This window comes from Gopherus flavomarginatus, chromosome 6, assembly GCF_025201925.1.
Source record: "Gopherus flavomarginatus isolate rGopFla2 chromosome 6, rGopFla2.mat.asm, whole genome shotgun sequence".
Taxonomy (NCBI): Eukaryota; Metazoa; Chordata; order Testudines; family Testudinidae; genus Gopherus; species Gopherus flavomarginatus.
This window is the reverse complement of record NC_066622.1, coordinates 79,576,868-79,585,686: the sequence shown is the minus strand read 5'-3', so window position 1 is coordinate 79,585,686 and position 8,819 is coordinate 79,576,868. Positions and strand designations below refer to the sequence as shown.

The following is an 8,819-nucleotide window of genomic DNA, read 5'->3' as shown; positions in this document are numbered from 1 at the left end:
TTTCCAGCCTGCTTCCTAAGACATAAATCCTTCATCAAAGCAGAATTTAACCTCATCATGTTCTTGTTGCAATTACCACCTCTCAAAAATGTAGCCCCCTCAAATCCGTCTAATCTAGTGTTCTTCCTGCTTGTCATTATCACTTTAACTAATGCTCGGAGGACCTGATCCAAAGGCCATTATTGAATTCAGTGGAAGCCTGGCCATTAACTTCGGGGGGCTTGTGATCAGTCCCTTGGTGATTTTTTTTCCTGTTCCTCAGTCTAAAGTAACCTCCCCACCTCCTCAGTGCTTTTCCCACGTCCCTCTCCCAAATCAATCCCACTAAAGGGTCTTGGTGCTTTCCCCTGATGCCCGAATCTCAGCCCAGTGCGCTTTCTGCCTCCCCTTGCCCCTCTGACCGTGTTTGCAAGAGCCCAACCAGATGGTGCGGAGCGCTCCTTTCCTTCACAGAACGAGAGCCCCTTCGGTCAGGGGCTGTGTCTCCTGACGCGCCTGCAAAGCACCGGCCATATGCAGCTGTGTAAATAATAAACCCCCGCCAGCAGGTCACCTCTATAGCTAGGGAAACGTGGGGAGACATAGAGGGGCGCAGATCTGCGGGCTCTCGCAATGTACCACAGGCGGGGAGATCCGAAGGGCCCCCGCGGGGGAAACGACCGGCACGTTGCTAGAGGCCAGCGCCGTCGGTAACGGGGAGGTGCCGCAGCGGCGTGCGCGGAGGAAGCTCCAGTCCAGGTGCTGCGGGGCCGGCTCCGGGCGCCGCGTTTTGCAGACAGCCGCCGTGTCAGCCGGAGAGCGCTGAATAACAAAGACAAGTTTGAGAGCAGCGGCAGCCGCAGCCGCGGCGGCAGGGCTGGCGGAGTGACGTCAGGGAACAATGCCAGTGCCAGCCGCGCTGACACACGCACCGCGCCGCCGCCGCCGCCGCTGCTCCCCCCTCGGCTCCACCGCCACACGCAGCGCGGGCCTCTTCGCTGCTCCGCGCCTTAAAGGGGCCGCGCCCCGCTGCAGGATCAGCCCCGCTGTGCCTGGCTGCCACTCACACCGGGGTGCGGGAACCGGCCCGGCTTGGTGCTGTTTGGAGCCTTGCTGGGCTTGGCTCAAGGCAGGGCCTGGGGGCGGACACAGTCCTTGCCCCCAACGGGGCCGCCCCTGCAGGCTCTTACTCACGAGCGTAAGCCATACCTGTGAGCGGGGGGCAGGATCGGGCCCCACGTCGGCCACCCGCCTAGACTCCAGCCACCACACACCAGATGGCCGATCATTAGTTACTGGATTATTTGATTGTTGGAAAAAACCCATTGCAGTAGTCCCATTAATTGCCGTGGAGCTCATTACACAGGGTGCTTGCCCTGAAGGGCCAAGCTCCCTTTTCCATGTTGCTCTGCTGGGTCAGGAGCAGAAGGGAAGGAGGATTCATCTTGTGGTCAGGGCATCTGAGTAGGGCCTAGAACAGGGGTTCTCAAAGGGGTTGGGACCCCACAGGCAGTCGTGAGGTTATTACATGGATGGTCATGAGCTGTCAACCTCCACCCCAAACTGCACTTTCCCTCCTGCATTTATAATGGTGTTAAACATATTAAAAGGTGTTTTTAATTTGGAGGGGGGTCACACTCAGAGGCAAAAAGGGTCACCAGTTAAAAAGTTCAAGAGCCACTGGCCTAGAAGATCTGGGCTCTTATTCTGTGTCACTCTCCCCATGTGAGAGTGACCTTGGGCTTGGCACTCAGGAACCACTTGAGATAGCCCCACTACCTTCGGACCCCTTACACACCCATTCTGTTTCACCTGGGGGCGTAGTTGCTTATTGACTTCCAAGGGGAAAATTTCCATGCATAACTGTGCAGCAGCAAATATAAATTTTGAAATGGGTCCTCTGAGTTTGGGCTTTGCATCTGCATCAGCAACCTGCAGCTCCAATAGGCATCAACTGAGATTACTCAGCCCCAGAGAGCCAGATTTTTAAAAGGTATTTAGTAGAGTTGCCAATTTTCTAATTGCACAAAACCCAACATCCCTGCCCTGCCCCTACCCACTCCCTCTCCCCTACCCTCCACTTACTTTCACCAGGCTGGGGCAGAGGGTTGGGATGTGGGCTCTGGGGTAGGGCCAGGGATGAGGGGTTTGGGTGAAGGAAGGGACTGTAGGCTAGGGCACTCTGGTTGAGGGTATGGGCTCTGGGGTGGGGCTGGGGATGAGGGGTTTGGGATGCAGGAGGGGACCTAGGGCTGGGGCAGGGTGTTGGGGTAGTGAGGGGTCCCGGCGGCACTTACTGCAGCTCCCAGAAAGTGACCGACAAGTCCCTGCATCCCCTAGACACATAGGCAGCCCAGGAGGCTCCACGCGCTGCCCCCACAGCTCCCCCACAGTCACATCAGGGCTGTCATCAGAAACAGGGTTAATACTGAGCTGGATCTCTTGGAAGGCGAGAATGCTCATGTCACACATTTGCAGAAAGCCCCATATGATATTGGGAGAGCCATGACAGGACAAGACCATCAGCCCCAACATGTCTTACCTTCCTTTAAATATGTTAGCCCCTTATCTATCCATTTTTATACTCCATTGCCCTTCCTTTGAGATCCCTATAAACCCCAATAATTTTACCCAGCAGTCCAGAGATTAAAAAGATGGATACTGTTTAGTCAATGCAGCCCATAAATCATTCTGCTCCTGAGCCTGCGTTTGATGCCCATTATTGAAACGTGGGCTGCATAAATCCAGCCTTCTAAGTAACGGATGATGACATTGTACCCATGCAGTCATTTCATTATAATCACATAGATGATATGTCATTAGCATCACACCTTAATAGTGGATTAATTAGCAATTAATTTCCTCTTCTTATTAAATGATCAGCTTGCTAAGGAGTCAAAACTTTTGTTGTTAACAGTCCACAAAAGCAAAGGCCTGAACTAGGTTTAATGTTTCACATTCTAACAATTAATGGTTTAGAACTGTGCTGGTCGAAGGCAAAAGTATTCTAAAATTAAGAAATGAAATATCTCTCTGGGATGGAAAAAATGTTTACAAGGCCATATTCTAACCTCTCTACTTAAACATCATTTCCACTGATGTCAACAGGATAGAAAATGGTAATTGGAAGCTGTGTTATTGGTACACTGTGTAGTAACTGGTTTAATTCTTCAAGATTCTTTGGGACTTTGCCACCAAAGAACCCCCATGTCACTGTATTGTGTGGGTTTTTTAATCAACCGTACCACCTTGTGCTGTGCTCCTGCAGTTTTCCGCAGCTAAGCAGATGTGGATTGGATCTGTATGGGGCTGGGTCACAGTGTTGCAGGAAGTGGGGGTGGTGTTGATTTAGCAGGTGTCGTTCTACCCTCCCAGTCTGTACTAAAAATCAATTGTTCCAGTACAGGGTTAGGGGCAGGGTGATGCCATGTGCAGAGAAACAAAACTGAGGTCCTGGCCGCTTGCAGTCATTGGAGATCAGACTCTCTTGTAAGAGTCTGGGTGTAAACTACAGTGCCTGGCCAAAAGCCAGCTGTTACATTCTGCCTAAGAACCACCTGAGAATGCACTGGAGTGAGATATCATCCTTTACTTCTTCCCCAACAGTTGCTGTATTTAACACCAGCCATGTTCATCCCAGAGGAGGTTTCAGGGGTCCATTTGTAAGGTATATTTGGAGATTATTTTAAGTTTGTGAAGTTCTTTGGGATGAGAGGTGTTATATAAATGCAGACTAAGAGATAAAGCTGAGAGCTGGAGCTGGTCTGATCTGTGCTCAGCCTAATTCAGGAAGCTTCAAAGGTGGCTTTACGACATGGTATACGCTCTACTTCCCATCTTTCTGATTCTGGGGCCATCTTGGGGGACTGGGTCAGTCATCAGCATGAAGCAGAGCAACCTCAAAACTGCTCAAATTTACATCCAGCTGCCCAAGAGACAATTCTGGTAGTTGAGGTTTACTCAGGCATAGGAATATCATGGGGGCTCAGGAGAAGGGGCAATGTAAGAACCACTACAGTGGCCTCATGTCACCTGGAGATTTTCAGTGTAGGGAGCAGCAGCCTTTCCAACTCCTTTGCACTGCCAGAGCAAGACAAAACAGCATTTGCAGGGCCAAGGCTTAGGCCCAGTTTTTTGGTTGGGTGGTTTTTACCGTGGAGGCTGCATTTAGTGAATGAATGCTCTTGACAATTAAAGACTCATAGCAGTGGCTATAACCAGCCTTCATATAGAAACTGTGCAGACTTCAACAAATGCACCTCAATCCTGGCCTAACGTTACAATGCTGAAGTACTAAAACCTCTCCTGAGAAGAGAGAGTTGTTCTGAATCTTGTTGCACTATGCGGTGGTCCTGTCCACAAGGACTGGACTGAATCTGCTAAATTCATTCCTCTTCTATAACCCAAGGCAGATTTGAATTCCATTCTGCAGAGGATCTAGTACTAAACTAGTGTATCACCTCACCCTCCACAGATGTAGTTTAATTGTTAGTTTTTGATGCACTCATAATTCACATTGTAATGAAAATGAAATTGATCATGATTACATGCAGGAACCTAGATCATTATATGATCTTCTCACAACACCACTCCCTATTTGATTCCTTTGCTCTATAACTCTCACTGCTGATCATTTCTCATTGTCCAGCATGGTTTTAAGTCAGGATTGCTTTATTTTCTTGTTCGTTCTTTAATATTCTGGACCATAGATTCTAAGGCCAGAATGGACCACCGTGATCATGTTGTCAGACCTCTTAGGTAACAGGTCATAGAACTTCCCCCAAATTATTCCTGGTTGAATTAGAGCAGGTCTTTCAGGCAAACATCTAACCTTGATTTAAAAATTACCAGTAATGGAGACTCCACCAAAAGTAGGGCACCATTATGCTAGGTGCTGTACAGACACATATGAAGATCTTTGCCCCGAAGAGCAGTGCATTGTTCTTACCCTTCGACCCAGATTCCAAGGGACAAAGTCTCATCATGTATCAACATCTCTCATATGTTTCTCTAGTCCAGCATTTCCCAAACTGTGTTCCATGGAGCACTGGTGTTCCAGATGATATTAATAAGTGTTCCATGAAAGAATTGTAATTAAAAAAAGGATCTTTAAATTTTTTTTAATTTTAAATTTGGCATATTTGAAGCGTAGTTTACAACTCTTTTTGAATGACTATAATTTAACATAAAACTTTTTCTGGTTATTGATAGATCTCATATTGAATATCATGGCATAAAGAGAACATGGCATGCAAGAATGTTGACATCTACCCCTTTCGGGCATGTTTCAGTTAGTGACGTCGTACCCCTTCCTCTCGAGGCTGCACGAACTGCAGTGGTATGCACACATCATTCTCTTTACGTCATGGTGAATATAACATATTCACTCAACACGTTCAAACCTGTGGGTCTTTACCGTGTGTGCGATAAACACAACTAAACTAGCTTCGCTTGAAACAATATAAATATTTGTGAAAGAAAATTTGACAAAAATCAGTATTTTTAAATATTGTTACTAAACCTAATCACCATGGATTTGTGGCTAAAAGAAGGAACTTTGCAACAAAAAGCAAGTTCTTCTGGTACTCCAACTGTGGCGGAAATAAATAACCAAAATATTGTGACATTTCAAAGTGAGGATGAAGAATCGCAGTCTTTTGTTGCCGAAAAATCTGTTAGTACTAGAGAGTTATCCAAGGTGAAAGAATTTCCACCACAGTATATCAAAAAAACAAGAAGCAGATGTTAAAAGACCAAAACAAAAGTATGATGAAAGTTATTTGTCTTTCAGTTTTATGTGTGTTGGAAATAAAGATGTTCCTGATGCGCAGTGTGTTATGTGCAACAAAATACTAGCAAACAGTTCATTGGCTCCTGCTAAACTTCGTAGACATTTGGAAACCAAGCATGCTGAACACAAAGACAAAGATACACATTTTTTCAAGAGGCAGCATGACTCACTTGGAAATTGTAAACTTCCAATGATTAAAATTGCTAAAACAGACAACAAAAGTGCAACAGAGGCATCTTATCGAGATTACTATTGGAGAAATGCTTATCAAGCCTTGCGCGAAAGATATCGTAACGTGCATGTTGAGTGAGCAGGCTGGTAAAAAAATTGACGCTGTACAGTTGTTAAATAATACTGTTGCACGCCTTATTAAAGATCTTGCCTATGACATAGAAAAAGAGCCAGTTTGCAGACTGAAAATTTGCCATGAGTATTTATTGCAGCTAGATGAGTCCACCGATGTTTCAGGACTTCCTGTGCTACTAGTATTTGTCCAATACAGATTTAATATATTATTGAAGAGGACCTGCTCTTATGTGAATCTCTGCAAAGCAACACAACTGGAGAAGAAATATTCAACTGCATCAACAATTTTATCAGAAAGCATGAAATTAGTTGGGGAAAATGTATTGATGTATGTACTGACGGTGCTTGGGCAATGATTGGGAAGATGAAGGGAGTTGTAACATGAATCGTAAGTGTGGCACCAGAAAGCACTAAGATCCATTGTGTTCTACACAGACAAGCACCTGCAGTTAAAAAAAAAAAAAATACCAGCATATCTGAAAATTGTGCTCGATGAAGCAGTACAAATTATCAATTTTGTCAAATCTCAACCACTTCAATCCAGGTTATTTAAAATTTTGTGCGAGGAAATGGGTAGTCAGCACAAAGTGCTTCTTTTGCATGCGGAAGTGAGGTGGCTATCCAGAGGAAAAAGTGCTTGTGAGGCTTTTTTAGCTTCATAGTGAACTACTGGTATTCTTCACTTCAGCTAATTTAGGACAAAAATTTAATTGCTGTCTGACAAATTCCTCATGGCTAATGAGACTTCCGTATCTTGCAGATATTTTTGCAACATTAAATGAAATTAATCTGTTGCTGCAAGGAAAGAATGTGACTATTTTTACTACAATGGATAAAATTTTGGCGTTAAAAAAGAAACTGCAATTCTGGGCATCTTCTGTAGAACAGAATAACTTCGACTGCTTCTCTACAGTACATGAATTTCTGACTGAAATAAATTCTACAGTCCACGAAGAAGTTTCCAGCACCATTTTACAGCACTTATGTGACTTGCAGGCTTCTTTATTAGAATATTTTCCTACAACTACTGATGATAATGGTTGGGTTTGAAATCCGTTTCTAATTACAGCCAAACCAGTTGGCTTTACTGCGCATGATTATGAAAGCCTAATTGACTTAATTTCTGACTCTGATTTGAAACAAAAGTTTAAGGATCTTCCGCTGAATAATTTTTGGAGCAGCCTAATAGAAGAGTACCCTAATGTGGCTAAACGTGCAGTTCGAGTGCTCCTTCCTTTTACTACCACTTATTTGTGTGAGACAGGATTTTCGTATTATACTGCAACAAAAACCAAATATAGGAATAGACTTGATGCTGCGCCTGACATGAGGATTCAACTTTCAGCATTATTCCTAATATTAAGCGAATCTGTGATAGAAAAATGCAGAAACACCAATCCCATTAAATCCAAATTTTTATTTCTGTTTATAAAAATAGATTTTCCTAGTAAAAATCTAATTTGTTTGGTGTTTGTGTATATATAAAAACAGGGTTTTTTAAAGTAGAACACTGTTTTTAATTTTGACCCTTGCACTTGATTTTTGTACTACTTCATACATGCTTTCCAGTTAGAAATTGTTAGTTCAAGTTATTTTAAATTTGTATTTTTGCTTTATTTTATAAAATATATTTGAGCATAAATAACACAATTTTTTATCTGAAAACCAAACGACTACAAAATAATATTATAAGTGTTCTGTAAGAAGCTAAAAAGTGTTCTGTGGCCGAAAAAGTTTGGGAAACTTTGCTCTATTCATTACCAACCACCTGCAGAGGCTCTCCTGCAGATACTTAGGGTATGGCTACACTTACAGCTGAACAGCGCTGCCGCGGAAGCGCTTTGAAGTGTGAGTGTAGTCGCGGCGCCAGCGCTGGAAGAGAGCTCTCCCAGCGCTGCAGTACTCCACTTCCCTGTGGGGATTAGCTTACAGCACACTCCCAGTGCTGGGGCAGTGTTTACACTGGCGCTTTACAGCGCTGTAACTTGCTACGCTCAGGGGTGTGTTTTTTCACACCCCTGAGCAAGAAAGTTGCAGTGCTGTAAAGCGCCAGTGTAGCCAAGGCCTAAGTCATATAAATACTCCCACTAAGGTTCAACTAACATTTCCTCAGAGAAAGGATGTGGACTCAGAACCTGATTCTGATCTCATCCCAATGTAAATCAGATCTAATATCATTGAAGACAATGAAATTCCACCAGTGTGAAAGTAAGGGTATGTCTACACTGCAACTAGAGGTGTAAAGTTGTCAGCTTGGGTAGATGTAACCATGCTAACTCTGATTGAGCTAGCATGCTAAAAAACAGAAGCTTAGTTGCAAAGATGGACAGGTTAGCTGTCCCAAGTATTATCCCATGTGAAACCTTAGGTAACTACTCAGGTGACTAGCTGTTTCAGCAGCTCACGCCGCTGCAGCAATACTATTATTTTTAACTCAATCAGAGCTCAAATGGGTAAAGTTGGAAATTGCACCTTCAGTGTACACATACACTGAGACCAGACTCAGGCCCTGTGTGTTTCACTGTGGCTGTGAGGTATATAGTTCCTGTAGTGACAAATGTCTGTATTTTTGCCTTTGTCTTAATAATATAGAAAATGGGGCTTATTTAGATTTTTCAAGGAGAAATTAAATTGCAGTGCAACAAACATTAAGAGTCCTAGAGGAAAAAAAACAAACAAGTTTGTAGAGAAAAACACATTGAAATGATTACAAGACATTAGGAGAAGAGTGGTTGAAGTTCCC

At 44.1% G+C, this 8,819-nt stretch overlaps 1 protein-coding gene and 1 pseudogene across 1 annotated transcript in view; both read left to right on the top strand.

The window, feature by feature from the left end:
- The first annotated feature begins 1,004 nt into the window (after positions 1-1,004).
- Positions 1,005-8,819, top strand: part of POLR3A (RNA polymerase III subunit A) — a 1,141,582-nt gene continuing 1,133,767 nt past the window's right edge. Inside the window, exon 1 of the mRNA XM_050959979.1 lies at positions 1,005-1,009. The gene's annotated coding sequence lies outside the window, so the exon portion shown is untranslated. The remainder of the gene's footprint in view (positions 1,010-8,819) is intronic.
- On the top strand, positions 5,510-7,495 carry LOC127054512 (zinc finger BED domain-containing protein 5-like; annotated as a pseudogene).